This window comes from Staurois parvus, unplaced genomic scaffold (assembly GCF_062004578.1).
Source record: "Staurois parvus isolate SC_StPar_1 unplaced genomic scaffold, SC_StPar_1.0 ptg000675l, whole genome shotgun sequence".
NCBI classification, from domain to species: Eukaryota; Metazoa; Chordata; class Amphibia; order Anura; family Ranidae; genus Staurois; species Staurois parvus.
This window is the reverse complement of record NW_028318471.1, coordinates 50,864-66,385: the sequence shown is the minus strand read 5'-3', so window position 1 is coordinate 66,385 and position 15,522 is coordinate 50,864. Positions and strand designations below refer to the sequence as shown.

Sequence of the window (15,522 nt, the reverse complement as noted above, 5' to 3'; positions counted from 1 at the left end):
CTATACACCCCTCCCCCTACTCACTGTACCCTCATCATCCTCACTGCCCCCCATGTACTGATATCACATGATGGAGGACCCCTATACACCCCTCCCACTACTTACTGAACCCTCATCATCACTACCCCCGATGTACTGATATCACATAGAGGACCCCCATTCACCCCTCCCCTTACTCCTCACTACCCCCCATGTACTGATATCACATAGAGGACCCCTGTACACCCCTACTCACTGTACCCTCATCATCCTCCCTGCCCCCCATGTACTGATCACATGGAGGACCACTGTACACCCCTACTCACTGTATCTTCATCTCTCCCCCTGATTTACACCCCTCCCCCTACTCCTCACTGTACCCTCATCATAATCACTACCCCCATATACATATCTCACGGGGGACCCCTTTACACCCCTCCTCACTTTACCCTCATTTTCCTCACTACCCTCCCATGTACTGATATCACATGATGGAGGACCCCTGTACACCCCTCACTCTACTCCCCACTGTACCCTCATCATCACTGCCTCCCATGTACTGATATCACATGGAGGACCCCTATACACCCCTCCCCCTACTCACTGTGCCCTCATCACCCTGTCCCACATGTTCTGATATCACATGGAGGACCCCTTTACACCCCTCCCCCCTACTCAAGGTACCCTCGTAATCACTGCCCACATGTACGGTATACACTGTGATATTTCATGAAGGACCCCTCTACATTGCTTCCATTGCTCCCCACTGTACCATTATCACCATTATCCCTGCCCTCCCCCCGTGCTGATATCACAAGGAGAACCCTTGTACATTTCTCACTGTACTATCACTGCCCCCCATGTACTGTATACATTGTGTGATATTGCATGAAGGACCCCTGTTCATCCCTCCCACTACTCGCTGTACCATCATCACTGCCCCATGGACTGTACACACTGATATCACAATGAGGACCCCTCTACATTCCTCATACCCCTCACTGTACCACCAGCTTCATCTCCTCTCATGTACTGTATACATTGTGAGATATCACATGAAGGACCCTTCCCCACTGTACCCCCATCACCATCTTCACTGCCCCCCCATGTACTGATATCACGAGAAGCCCTGTACATTCCTCAGTATAAGATCAGCACTGCCCCCATGTACTGTATACACTGTGACATCACATGGAGGACCCCTCTACATTCCTCATACCCCTCACTGTACCACCAGCTTCATCTCCTCCCATGTACTGTATACACTGTGTGACATCACATGGAGGACCCCTCTACATTCCTCCTCCTACCTGCCACTCCCAAACAAAAATGAATAAATAAGCTCAGGTGCACTCTGATCTCATTGGCTGACCTCATCGCAGGCTATCCCCTCTTCAGTCTATCATGAATGCTGCTGCCAGACTCATCCACCTTACTAACCATTCTGTATCAACCATCCCTCTCTGCCAATCCCTCCACTGGCCTCCACTCAGTGTCCTCCACCCCTCTCTGCCAATCCCTCCACTGGCCTCCACTCAGTGTCCTCCACCCCTCTCTACCAATCCCTCCACTGGCCTCCACTCAGTGTCCTCCACCCCTCTCTGCCAATCCCTCCACTGGACTCCATTCAGTGTCCTCCACCCCTCTCTACCAATCCCTCCACTGGCCTCCACTCAGTGTCCTCCACCCCTCTCTACCAATCCCTCCACTGGCCTCCACTCAGTGTCCTCCACCCCTCTCTGCCAATCCCTCCACTGGACTCCATTCAGTGTCCTCCACCCCTCTCTACCAATCCCTCCACTGGCCTCCACTCAGTGTCCTCCACCCCTCTCTACCAATCCCTCCACTGGCCTCCACTCAGTGTCCTCCACCCCTCTCTACCAATCCCTCCACTGGCCTCCACTCAGTGTCCTCCACCCCTCTCTACCAATCCCTCCACTGGCCTCCACTCAGTGTCCTCCACCCCTCTCTGCCAATCCCTCCACTGGACTCCATTCAGTGTCCTCCACCCCTCTCTGCCAATCCCTCCACTGGACTCCATTCAGTGTCCTCCACCCCTCTCTGCCAATCCCTCCACTGGACTCCATTCAGTGTCCTCCACCCCTCTCTGCCAATCCCTCCACTGGACTCCATTCAGTGTCCTCCACCCCTCTCTGCCAATCCCTCCACTGGACTCCATTCAGTGTCCTCCACCCCTCTCTGCCAATCCCTCCACTGGACTCCATTCAGTGTCCTCCACCCCTCTCTGCCAATCCCTCCACTGGACTCCATTCAGTGTCCTCCACCCCTCTCTGCCAATCCCTCCACTGGACTCCATTCAGTGTCCTCCACCCCTCTCTGCCAATCCCTCCACTGGACTCCATTCAGTGTCCTCCACCCCTCTCTGCCAATCCCTCCACTGGCCTCCACTTGGTGTCCTCCACCCCTCTCTGCCAATCCCTCCACTGGACTCCATTCAGTGTCTTCCACCCCTCTCTGCCAATCCCTCCACTGGCCTCCACTTGGTGTCCTCCACCCCTCTCTGCCAATCCCTCCACTGGCCTCCACTCGTTGTCCTCCACCCCTCTCTGCCAATCCCTCCACTGGCCTCCACTCGGTATCCTCCACCCCTCTCTGCCAATCCCTTCACTGGCATCCACTCGGTGTCCTCCACCCCTCTCTGCCAATCCCTCCACTGGCCTCCACTCAGTGTCCTCCACCCCTCTCTGCCAATCCCTCCACTGGCCTCCACTCGGTGTCCTCCACCCCTCTCTGCCAATCCCTCCACTCAGTGTCCTCCACCCCTCTCTGCCAATCCCTCCACTCAGTGTCCTCCACCCCTCTCTGCCAATCCCTCCACTCAGTGTCCTCCACCCCTCTCTGCCAATCCCTCCACTCAGTGTCCTCCACCCCTCTCTGCCAATCCCTCCACTGGCCTCCACCCCTCTGCCAATCCCTCCACTGGCCTCCCATTGCCCAACAGATAAAATTCAAAACACTAACAATACCATATAAAGCCATTTATAACTCTGCCCCAAATTACATCACCAATCTTGTCTCCAAATATCACCCAAACCGTACTTTCCGCTCCTCCCATGACCTCCTACTCTCTAGCTCCCTTTTCTCCTCCTCCCATGCTCGTTTCTAGGTCTTTTCCAGAGCCTCCCCCATCCTCTGGAACTCTCTACCCCAATTTATCAGACTATCGCCTACTCTGCCCACTTTTAGGCGATCTCTGAAGATCTCTCTCTTCAGGGAAGCCTATCCTGCCCTCAGCTAATAATGGAATCTTCTACTCTTCTAACCAGTCCATCCCCCACGGTTTTTTCCTTTTGTACCACCAGCCCCTCCCTCCTAGATTGTAAGCTCCAAAGAACAGGGCCCCCTTAACCCTCTTGTATTGAACTGTATTGTTGCTGTATTGTCTCCCGTTATATTGTAAAGCGCTGAGCAAACTGTTGGCACCGTATAAATCCTGTATAATAATAGTATGCACTGCATAGTAGTACATTATGAGAGACTTGCCTACCAACAGATCTGTCCTGCGCTGGGCTGTCTCAGTTCTCCTTGGTCTCCGGCAACTTCTGTGAAGACCGAGTCTTCCTTCCAGGTTTTGAGTCTTCGGCTGCGTCAATGACCAGGCTGCAGTGATGAAATATATTGGGGAGGGGGTAAAGTCTGACGCTCCTCTCTAAAGAAGAACTTCAGCCTTTGCCCCCGCCAAAAAAAAATATTTTTTTGTCCTACATTACTGTGCAGAACACAGCAACAGGTAAGATACTCGCCTAGCCAGCGGATTCAGTGTTGTCCTGCTGGGATCCTCATAGATAACTGCCCCCAGTGTGATGGTCTATCAATAGTAGATGGATTTATAATCCCAGACTCTCCTCAAAATAAAGGTGATGCTCCAAGCAGCTCAAACAAACCACATAAATTAAATCTGCTCTAAGTGTAGGATTTATTGAAAAATGGCTTAAATGTATATCGGTACACTCGCATGTAGTGGTGCCCTAAAAAACCGGCAGCAGTTTATGCAGCCTGTGTATGTAGAAATTCCAATAGTATGGCCGGTGTGCGCTCCAAGCCTCGATTTCGATAGGCCGGATGTGACGTCACGGGAATGACGTCACATGGTCAGTGGTGGTCAACCTCCTGTGTTCAGAATGTAGCTGTACACCATGAGACCCGGAAGGAAGTGGAAATCACTTGGTAGGGGGGATCTACTACGGAGATTTCGACCAGGTATGATAGATGTATTGCCAAAAGTACTGGGATGCCTGCAAACCCTTTGCAGCTATAACATCTTCAACTCTTCTAGGAAGGCTTTAGGAGGGTGTCTATGGGAAGGTTGGACCATTCTTCCAGAAGCACGTTTGTGAGCTCAGGCACTGATGTCAGACGAGAAGGCCTGGCTTGCAGTCTCTGCTCTGATTCTTCTCAAAGGTGCCAAGCACAACCCCCCCCCCCCCCCCCCTCCAAAATCTCCCCTCCACCAAACTTTACACTTGGCACAGTGCAGTCAGGCAAGTACTGTTCTCTTGGCGACTGCCAAACCCAGACATGTCCATCAGATTGCCAGACAGAGAAGGGCGATTCGTCACTCTAGAGAACACATCTCCACTGCTCGTTGGGAGCATGACATTGTCCAAAATATCTTTGTATGCTGACGCCTTAACAGTTCCATTCGCTGGAACTAGGGGGCCAAGTCCAACCCCTGAAAAACAACCCCATACCATAATCCCCCTCCACCAAACTTTACACTTGGCACAATGCAGTCAGGCAAGTACCGTTCTCCTGGCAACCACCAAACCCAGACATGTCCATCGGATTGCCAGATAGAGAAGCGTGATTGGTCATTCCAGAGAACACGTATCCACTGCTCTAGAGTCCAGTGGCAGCGTGCTTTACACCACGGCATCCAATGCTTTGCATTGCACTTGGTGATGTAAGACTTGGATGCAGCGGCTCTGCTATGGAAACCCATTCCATGAAGCTCTCTACACACTGTTGTGCTAACAGGGATGTTCAATTTGTATCCGCTGACACCCGGGACATGTAGTTCCAGGCGACGGGTAGGTAGTTTTTCTTTAAAACAAGCAAGCAGCAGGGCTCACCTGTCAGGTGTAAGCATTGGGATGGCAGCACTGCAGCCCGATTGCTTTCACACAGCCCACTAAAGTGCCAAAGTAGCAAGGAAATGTCACGGATGGACTCATTACACAGGTGACCACCTATCACGGGACCACGCTTGGAGTCACTGAGCTCCTGAGAGCGACCCATTCTTTCACCAATATTTGTAGAAGCAGTCTGCATGCCTAGGGGCTTGATTGTATACACCTGTGTCCATGGAGGGGATTGGAACACCTGAGTCACATGATTGGGAGGGCTGGCCCAATGCATTTGGCAATATAGTATATGTGTGTGTATATATATATATATTTTTCAATACCAATATATTGATGTATAAAGTATCCATGCCTGTAGTTCTTCTTGGTATATTGAGATACTGGTGACAAAGCCAGGGCCTCACATCTGCCCCCTGGGAAGGCTACATCAGCAGTGCTTTTCAGGGAGTTTGTAAACTGATTTTCTTGGATGGGGAGAAAGGCGTTTTTTTAAAATAATGGATTCTACGTTGTCATAGCAACAATATAAGTGTCAGGTAGCTTAGTATCTCTTCTGTTTCTGAAGCATTGTAACATGTTAAAGCTGAACTCTGGCTAAAACGATTATCGGGACATGTGCACTGTGGGGGGGGGGGGAAAGAAGTCTGTAATGAAGCGTGTGCCATGTGTGTAGGCTGCAATCCTCTGTAAAACTCATTCATTTACCCCGTACAGTCTGAACATCCAGCGCTAAGACTTACATTTCAGCTGGAGTACATTTCCCACAGCGAGTCACTCGATCTGCAGCTCATCCATTCAGTGAACATCTTGGGTTCTTTGATTAGAGAAGGGGAGGTTGTGATGTTCACCCATCCCTCCTATCACAGAACATCGTGCATTCAATGAAAATAGTATTAAACGTTCACTGAGTGAATGAGCCTCTGAGTGTTCGGCCTGCTGTGAGAGCTGTACCCAGAAGTGTAGGTCTCAGATCTGCCAACCTAGACTACAGGGCTGTGTGTTTCTATTGATGCACACAGTGTAGAAAGACACAACTCTAGTCCCTGAATGCAAAGGTGACTCCATAGGATGATGCAAGAGATAGGAGCCTCCCTGAGACTAGAAACCTAGGGCCACCGGTCATGGCACCAGCTTAAAATGGAACATAGACAAGGGTCAAAGATAAAGAATCTGTAACTCAGTGATTTATTCTGCTTTAAAAATCAGTGCTTAACCCCTTCCTGACAACTGTGCGCAGATATGCGCCCTCACGGGAGCAGGCCTTTATCCCTGGGGCTGCGTATCGGTGTACCTGTCTTTGTGCGGGGTGTGCGCTGCCAACACAGAGATTGGACTCTTATTGGGAGCCCTGGGACTCCTGGTTCCAGGTCACCTGATCGCTGTGATAGCCTCTGATTGGCTATCACAGTGATCAGTCACTGTGTTTTACTTTCTCCTCTGAATGGAGAGAAAGATACATTGTATCCATACAGAATAGAATGCTTTGTATATTTTTCTCCTTGCAGTGAGAAAGATATAAATAAATAAAAATGTGTAAAATAAACTATTTCCTTACCAGCGACGTACCTGCATGTCGCTGGACTTTCCGTGGTTGTACCAGGAATGCATCACCCTGGTGCTTGTGGTTTTTGGTTTTTTTTTTTTTTTTTCTAGAGACCGCAGTCAGCTCTATTGCAGAAGCAATTGGAGCAACTACCAGCTGCACGCGCCCCCGCACTGCCCTCTCGAGATCTCCCGTTCCCCTGGAATCGGCTTTGATTGGTTCACCTATATTGTAAACCAGAAGCGATGACCTGACATCACTTCCAGTTTGCTTGGAAACTTTTGGCACCATTTTAATCAGAAAGCATTAACTGCGGATCTTGGCGTTTTGAATGCTTTCTAGTGCAAAGGAGGGATTTTGGGTCTCATAAGGGTCCCCAGCTAAAGTGCTAAAAAAAAGCTAAAGTGGTTAAAAATAAATGACGAACATACACATATGTGGTATTGCTTCCATTATCAGAAACAGGAGAATTTAGTTTGGGTTGCTCTTTGGTGGCAAATTATGGTAATGGCAAGAAATATACAGCTAAGTTTTAAAAAAAAAAAAAATCTATATCTATAGATATAGATAGATATCTCTAGAGAGAATTTTTTTTTCACTGTTTTTGGGCACTTTTCAGCGTTTGGCAGGCGTTGACTCTTTGCAGCTGCCTCCATTCACTTATATTGAAAGGCACCTTAACCCCTTGCCGCCCTGCCACTGCGCATATATACGTGTGCAGGGCAGCACTGGGGCTCAAAAGCACGTTTTAAAATGGGCTCCGCGCTCCCGACGTTTTCGCAGGCAAGGGGCGTGCGCGAGCTCCCACCGACCCGCGGGTGACACCATTTGATCCCGGAGGGATCAATCATTTGATTTCAGCCAGTGATGTCTGGCTGAAATCAGATCAGTCCCTGTCCTATCCTGTCCTGTGTTGACAGTTACACAGGACAGGATATGATGTCATTCTCTGCCTGGACACATTCCGTTCCAGACAGAGAAGAAGAGATACAAATTGTGAGTAAAACAGCACATACCCACAGTTAGAACACTCTAGGACACATTTAACCCCTCAATCCCCCCCCCCACCAGTTAACCCCTTCACTGCCCTGTCACCACTGTCACTGATCAGTGAACCGATTTTTACTGATCACTGTATCAGTGTCGTGGCGACTTCCGATAGTGTTAGCGCCCCTCCCAGATAGCGCCAGTTTGCCCGCCACTACACCAGTAATCCCGTTTAACCCCTTGATCGCCCCCCCAGTTAACCCCTTCACTGCCCTGTCACCAGTGTCATTGATTACAGTGAACACATTTTTACTGATCACTGTATCAGTGTCGCTGGTGACTTCCGATAGTGTTAGCGCCCCTCCCAGATAGCGCCAGTTTGCCCGCTAATGCACGGGACTTTTTTTACCAAAAACATGTAGCAGAATACATTTTGGCTTAAATTCGACTAACTTTGAGTTTCCGATATATTTTTTTATAGCTGAAAGTAGAAAATATTGTTTTTATTCAAAATTTTCGTTTTTTTTTGTTTTTTTGTTTATAACGCAAAAAATAAAAAGCGCACAGGTGATAAAATACCATCGAAAGAAAGGACGTAAATTTCGTTTGGGTGCAGCATTGCATGACCGCGCAATTATCATTTGAATTAGTGCAGCGCCAAACAGCAAAAAAAGGCCTGGTCATTAAGGGGGGTAAATCCTCAGGAGCTCAAGTGGTTAAATGCTCTGTAAATGCACCTATGGCATTTACAGTGTGGTTGCAAAGCATCAAATGTGATTATTTCCCATTTTAGCCTTTGGCAAAAAAATCAAAACTTGCAAGATATTTGAGAAGTGTTGCTTGGCACAACATGAACGCCCGTACAACACATCCATAATGGTCATTAATGCTATAGGTGTGTTAATGTGCTTTTAGGCCTAAAATGTAATTCCAGTATGAAAGGGCCAAAAGAGTGGTTGAATCTCCCTAATGGGAACACTGACAGCAATAAAAACCTTATGGGGGTTCTGATCTCTCTCCACTCTTTTCTCATTGTCAAAGTCTACAATCAAGAGAAGACTTCACGAGAGCAAATACAGAGGGTTCACCACAAGGTGCAAACCATTCATAAGCCTGAAGAATAGAAAAGCCAGATTAGACTTTGCCAAAAAACATCTAAAAAAGCCAAACCAGTTCTGGAAAAGCATTCTTTGGAAGGATGAATCGAAGATTTATCTTTACCAGAATGACGGGAAGAAAAAAGTGTGGAGAAGACTTGGAACAGCTCATTACCCAAAGTACACAACGTCATCTGTAAAACATGGTGGAGGCAGTGTGATGGCATGGGCGTGCATGGCTTCCAGTGGCACTGGGTCATTGGTGTTTATTGATGATGTGACAGAAGACAGAAGCAGTTGGATTAATTCTGCAGTGTCTAGAGATATACTGTCAGCCCAGATTCAGCCAAATGCAGCAAAGTTGATTGGACGGCGCTTCACAGTACAGATGGACAATGATCCAGAACACTGCAAAAGCAACCCAGGAGCATTTGAAGGAAAAGTGGAATCGCCTGATCTCAACCCAATTGAGCATGCATTTCACTTGTCTGTTTTTTTTTTTTTTTTTTCTCTCCACCTTCTCTATTCTTTGGTCTAGTCTGATGGCTTAGTGTGCTGATACCTGCCTTAATTTATAGGCAGTGATTTCAAATTAAGGTGGAGGATTTTTTACAGTCCCCAGAAATGTATTTATACACTTTTTTTTTTTTTTTTTTTCCCTCTGTATGGGTGCAGTTTTAAATCTGAACTCAAGGGATGATTTATTTTGCATACTTAAAGGATAACTCCACTTTTTTTGTGGAAAAAAAAAATACAGCAAAATAAATATCATATACAATTGCAACACAAGTCGTACCGTAATTGAATGTTGTTAAAAATGACCTTTCCTTTTGCATCTACAGCACTGTAATTTTTTGTAAAATGCAATATGGCTACCTGGAGGCATTGTGTACAGAAATACCACCCCTCCCCCAGCCCCCAAGTATGTCCTTTCCTGCTTTTGTGATTGGCTCACTGATTTTCCCACAAATCACATTTTGGGCATCCCTGCAACCAAAAGTTATTTTTTGGTTAGATGTGGGCAGCATAGTGGCTAAATGGTTAGCACTTCTGCCTGGCAGTACTAGGTTCGTTGGTTTGAATTCCAACCATGGCACTACCAGCCTGGAGTTTGCATGTTCTCCCTGTGTCTGCGTTGGTTTCCTCCAGATACTCCGTTTTCCTCCCACACTCCAGAGACATAATGGCAGGTTAATTTTCTCCTGTCTAAATTGGCCCTAGTATATGTGAATGTGAGTTGGGGATCTTAGATTGTAAGCTCCTTGAGGGTTAGGGACTGATGTGAATGTAATGTATATAAAACACTACATTGGCAGCGCTATATAAGTACCTGTAGTAATTAGAGTATTAATAGTAATTCCTTCCAATGGAAATCATGTCTAAAGGGATGCAGCATGGAAAAACGAAAAAGAATTCTCCTGCGCTCCAAGACTCAGACAGGTGGCACAAGATGGAACCAGGCCTGGGGAGAACGAACACCACTGCATAAAGGGCTGTGCAGCTCCAAACCAAGGCTGGGGAAGCCCAATCAGCACTGTAAAATGAAATAAAAAACAAGAAGCGCACCAGCCTTGCGCATTACCTCAGCGACCAAAATTTATTACTTGTAAAAAACATACTCACAAACAGCGAATAAAATCAGGCATGTAAGTCCTCTCAGGGACTTGAAGATAACATGAGTCCCATCAGGGGAATAGGTGTTCAGTACAGCTGACGCGTTTCGAAGGGAGTCCCTTCTTCCTCAGAGCTAGCTAGCTAGTCCCTGAGAGGACTTACATGCCTGATTTTATTCGCTGTTTGTGAGTATGTTTTTTACAAGTAATAAATTTTGGTCGCTGAGGTAATGCGCAAGGCTGGTGCGCTTCTTGTTTTTTATTTCATTTTTTTTTTTTTTTTTTTTTTTTTTTTTTTTTTTCATTTTACAGTAAAGGGATGCAGCCCCTGCCACTTTCCTCAGTAAAGCCCTGCAGGTGCAGCAGCTGATTCTAAAATCACTTGCACACAGGTTCACTCTGCACATGGACACAGACAAACTACTATTTCTTCAGAATAATTCAAAGTAGGGATCTGCAACAAAGCTTATTTAAAATTCCTGCAATGTACATAGATCACCCAGAGGAAATGTTTTTTTCTTAACAAAAGTGGAGTTGCTCTTTAAAGCCTAACTTCAGGCAAATAATTCTTTGCAGTAGGGCTGCACCTGCAATGCAAAGGTTAATCGCTCACGGGGAACAATTAAAGGAGATCCTTAGGATCCTCTGCTCCTCCCTGTAGCATCTGCACCTCCATTCTCTACCAGCCGAGGGTGTTGACTTCATCAAGACCAGAGCAGGGTCCATATCCCTGTACTGGATGCGAGGACACTGAGAGACAGTCCACCGACGGATTGTGGGGGAGCACCGCTTGCCAATGGGAACAATGGATCAGGTAAGTAAGTTTGCCCTCCCCTAGACAGAATGAGCTATTGCCAATACAGTGTCGCTGCAAGGGATGTTTCTTTACCTGAAGTTGGACTTCCCTATTATCCTGGGAGGACGTCATTTAAAAACTCCAAAACATGAAGTATGGGAGACCTTGGAGAGTAAAATAGCGTTGGTTCCAATTTTTTTATGTCACACGATGTTATAACTGTCTGTGAAACGCTCAATTTCAGTAAAAAATACATTTAATTTTAGGGCACAAAAATCAAACTAATTTTTGTGTAAAATCTAAAAGGTGAAGTTGCATCGAGTAAATGGATATCCAACGTGTCAAACCTTAAATTTGCATGTGATCGTGAAATGGCAACTAACTTTAGTATCTTCTATTGGTGATTATTTTAAAGCCCCTTTTTAGAAGTCATCAGTTTAGCATTACGGAGGCGGTCTGGTGCTAGAAATATTGCTCTCATTCTGGCGTCTGTGGCAATATGTGCCGTGTATCGCGATTGTTTTCATGTGTGCGATTGTTTTCATGTGTAGGCGCCCCAGTGAGTTCATTTACGTTTGTATGTGCATACATATGTGGGGGGGGGGGTGGCCTTGAAAAATTTGGGGTGGGGTTATATGCTTGGGTGTAACTTTAATTTTCTTAGTGTGTTTGTATTTTATTTTTTTTAACATAGGGGTCAAAAGTCCTCTATGTGGTGTGGTGGTTTTTTTTTTTTTTTATTTTTTTTTTTTTATGGTGACAGGTTCTCTGAGACATCAGTGTTCTCTCCTGTACGCCACTGAATGTAATGCAGTGCCCACCGCACTGCATTACATTCTTTCCCGACCTTGATGGCTGGGAATCTGTCAACGGGGATACGGAAGTGACATCACATCACTTCAGGGACAGGACAAGGGGCATACTGCCGGCACCCACTGAACTAGGCCTGGGCCTGCAGATGGGCAAGTAGAGCCCGGGACATATAGCGGGCAAGGGGGCAGCAGCTGGCATGGTGGGCTGTGTGGAAGCAATCGGCCGGCATTGCTGCCACCCCAATGCTTCCATCTGACAGGTTAGTCCTGCTACTTGCCCGCAGCAGGGCTAAAGGTAAAAAAAAAGCTACCTGCCCGGAACTACATGTCCTGGGTGTCAGCGATATGAATTGAACATCCCTGCAAATTGTATAGTGAAACTTTCAAGTGTGTGGACTGTTATACCAGATGGTGAGGTGCCTGTTCACATACAGTGTGGTCCATATATATATATATATTTGGACACAGGCGCAATTGTAGTTAAAAATATTAAACGTTTCCATAAAGCCTCTTTTTTGTTTTTTAAAGCCCCAGACAGTACCTAAAGCAGATTTCTGGTTAGGTCCATATATATTTGGGCACAGGCTCAATTTTAGTTTTTTTTTTTTTTTTTTTTTCAGGTATTTACCAAAACCTATTTCAGCTCTAGTTCTATAATGGATATGGGCTGACCGTGCACACTGAGGTGTAATTTGAGGGTATGTACATCCAAATTGGAGGAAGGGTTTAGGAATTACAGCTCTTAAGAGTAGCCATCCCCCCTTTTTCGAGGGACCAAAAGTAATTGGGTGATTGAATATAATCATAAATAAAATGTTAATTTGTAATATTTTGTTGAGAATCCTTTACTGGCAATGACTGCCTGAAGACTGGGTTTCCTCCTTTCTGATGCTTTCCCTGGAGTCTGGAACCCATGGACATGACCAAAGACTGGGTTTCCTCCTTTATGATGCGTTCCCTGGAGTCTGGAACCCATGGACATTACCAAAGACTGGGTTTCCTCCTTTCTGATGCGTTCCCTGAAGTCTGGAACCCATGGACATTACCAAAGACTGGGTTTCCTCCTTTATGATGCGTTCCCTGGAGTCTGGAACCCATGGACATGACCAAAGACTGGGTTTCCTCCTTTATGATGCGTTCCCTGAAGTCTGGAACCCATGGACATTACCAAAGACTGGGTTTCCTCCTTTATGATGCTTTGCCAGGCTCTAACTGCAGCTGTCTTCAGTTGTTTGTTGGTCTTTCTGCCTTTAGTTTTGCCTTCAGCTGAAATGCATGCTCAATTGGGTCCAAATCAGGTGATTGACTCAGCCATTGCAGAATATTCCACTTTTTTTTCTTTAAAGCTCCTGGGTTGCAGTGGCTCCTTTTTGTTCTCAGAGTGCTCCTGTAGCAAGCAGCTTGCTATAGCGGCACTGGTGCAGGCTCACTCCTGAGCTGGGCTGTGCTTGTCTATTGACACACACAGTGCGTGTCAGTCCTGACAGCAGCAGGAGCCAGTTGCTCTCCCGTGCGAGAGGAAAGAAGAGCAAGGCTATTATAGATGGGTGCAATGCTGGATTGAGATCAGACTCCAAGAAGTGTAAGGGTGGGGGTCACTATATAGTGTACGGTCCCTTCTGTTTCTTTGTGAGTTGCAGTCATTTGATGTTACTTTTTATATCTTCTTTGCAAGTGTAGTCTTCATGTTTCCATGTAGGATATGACCTTGCTGCATTTCTGCGATTAATGTAGGAGCTTGGTGTCTGTATTTGTCACAAATTGGACTTGTCACGGTTCCATATGTTTACCTAGAAAAGCTGCATGACATGCAAACGTCTGCTGAACTCTTATCAGTCCGTGTCAATGGTGTTGACACCTTCGTGGTTGTACGTTTTTATCTTCTCTTTTGCTGTATTGAGTGCAAAGATTAGAAACGTGCTGGATGTGTAAAAATGCAAATGGCCAACGTGTACACTTAGTAATATGGGGATTTGTCGTGGAAACCTGCAGGGACTTGCATGCTGGGGGACATGTAGCGGCATGCTGGGTTCTCACAGCTTTAGTTTGTCACAGACGGCTTTCCCAATCTCAGTCATGTGAGAATTTTGATCAATGCTGATAGGTCTTATAAACACATGGGACAGTTTTTTGCTGCTTTTTTTTTTTTTTTTTTTTTTTTTTTTTTTTTCCCCCCCCCCCCTCTTCTTTCCCCACCTTTGTTCACACACATGTGTTTCAACACACCTAAGCTATATATCGTGGCTCTGCCTGCTCAAACCTGGCAGAAAAATCCAGCTGCCTGGGTTCACACTTTGCGGCGTCCCTCACTGCATGTAGTTCACCGAGGAATTGCATTGCTTTCCTGTGTGAATGACATGCAAATGTCTGCGGTATAGTTTGGGCCATACGCTTTTGTATGGCTTGAATTGCATCTGCACCAGAAAGTTGTTTTTTTTTTGTTTGTTTTTTGTCTGCACCTGAATTGTATCACATGGGTGCTCTCACCCATGCGATGCAATTTCTGAAAATCACTTTGCGATCTGTTTTGGGGTGTCATTAATTTATAATTGACACCTGCACCAGATTGCATAAATGCGCTGCGATTACAATGCGGTGCAGGAAACTACCAGGATTCGCAGAGTTTCCCACACCGCATTGGTGTGAACTGGGTCTCAAAAATACTAGTCTTTGGTGCGCAATCGCATGTATTTACAGGCAGATAGAGAAACGTATGCGCATAAACTTCTTTAACCTCCCTGGAGGTATTTCCGAGCAGGGGTGGACTGACAACTCATGGGGCCCCTGTCTTTGCCCAAACTCAAGCCTATGAAAAAGGTACCAGGGGCATCTCATGGGGCCCCCTACTGACCCTAGGCCCTCGGGCAGTGCCCGATTTTCCAAATGGTCAGTCCGCCCCTGTTCCGAAGTGTAGCTCGGGGTAAAGTTTCAGCACCACAAGCGGTAACCCCGAGCTACACTCAGGAATACACTGCAGCGTTGCTCCGGGATCTCTTCTTCACTTACCTTGTCCTGCGCTCCCGCGATGTCCCCCCTGTAATGTCCTCCGGCTGATGCCGGCATCTGTCTGACGGGTTCCGGGAAATTTAAAAATGTGAAAAAGTGACATTCACTAAATACACTAAAATCACATAATATAACATTCCTGTATCAAACCATTTCACATACATTTTGTCCCGAGTGCTTTGTCCGGCGCCCTGCCTGCATTTTTACTGTTCTTTCTGTCTGGAAACTGAGAAACGTCCATGGCGTCCAAAAAGCGTCCCTTTAGGTCAAAAGCGGTTTTAGACCGGCTAGAGAACAGCGATAGTAAATCAGAACCACTTGCAGAATTGAGTGATAATGATTCGTGGGGGAAAGTCGTCATCAGACGCTGAAAACGATTTTGCGACTTTGGTCAGTGATGTGTGAATTTGGCGCTATATTTCAAATTTCAGTGTTTTTGGTTTGATTACATTATTGAATTAAATTTATTATATTTTTTGATTATTTATTAAATTATAATTTATTATTTTGTGTTTCAAATTTTATCATACCCGGGATGTTTACTAGATTCTTGTTCGGACAGATTTCAGTGAGTTATTCCTAAA

At 46.3% G+C, this 15,522-nt stretch overlaps 1 protein-coding gene and 1 long non-coding RNA gene across 3 annotated transcripts in view; one reads left to right on the top strand and one right to left on the bottom strand.

Annotated features, from left to right (window-relative positions):
• LOC149447674 (uncharacterized) overlaps positions 1-3,594 on the bottom strand; it is a 33,972-nt gene extending 30,378 nt beyond the window's left edge. The window contains exon 1 of the long non-coding RNA XR_016305838.1: positions 3,488-3,594. This is a non-coding gene — a long non-coding RNA (uncharacterized LOC149447674). The remainder of the gene's footprint in view (positions 1-3,487) is intronic.
• PAIP2B (poly(A) binding protein interacting protein 2B) overlaps positions 1-15,522 on the top strand; it is a 63,749-nt gene that overhangs the window by 2,829 nt on the left and 45,398 nt on the right. The window lies entirely within an intron of this gene.